Consider the following 526-nt stretch of genomic DNA (forward strand, 5'->3'; position numbering starts at 1 on the left):
CGGCACGCAAGAGCAATTTCCTTGTGCTTGCTGATATTCGCCGAAATAGCACGGATTGCTAGCTTGAACGGTCGAAAAAACTGCGACATCCAATGCCTGGAACATGTGTGTCGAGTTGGCTGGCAAAACCTGCAGCCGAAAGCCCATTGACATTGCAGCGTCAAAGATGTAGAAGGAGTTGAGCGATGAACAGCCGTCTAGTACGAGAAGAATTGGTCGTTGCCTTGACGCCGGGATAGCTGAGTTCAGCATGGACTGCCGCTTCCTGCAGATATACGAGTTCGTCCATCCCTTTTCAGATGTTATAACGGTTGCGCCAGGGATGCCCAGGTTTTCACAGATTTCAGTTGTCACGCTGGAACCAGGAAGCACAAAAAGCGGTGGAACTTTGGTGCCATCTGCGCAGACACATGCCACAATGGTGACATGTGTTGATGCGATGCCTCTTCTACGTACACCTTGGCTGAGTTGCGATGCACAACCACATTCCTTGACACCTTGTTTGGACTGAAGCTGGTCACATCCA

Source organism: Aphanomyces invadans (genome assembly GCF_000520115.1).
Source record: "Aphanomyces invadans strain NJM9701 unplaced genomic scaffold supercont1.74, whole genome shotgun sequence".
Lineage (NCBI taxonomy): Eukaryota > Oomycota > Saprolegniomycetes > Saprolegniales > Verrucalvaceae > Aphanomyces > Aphanomyces invadans.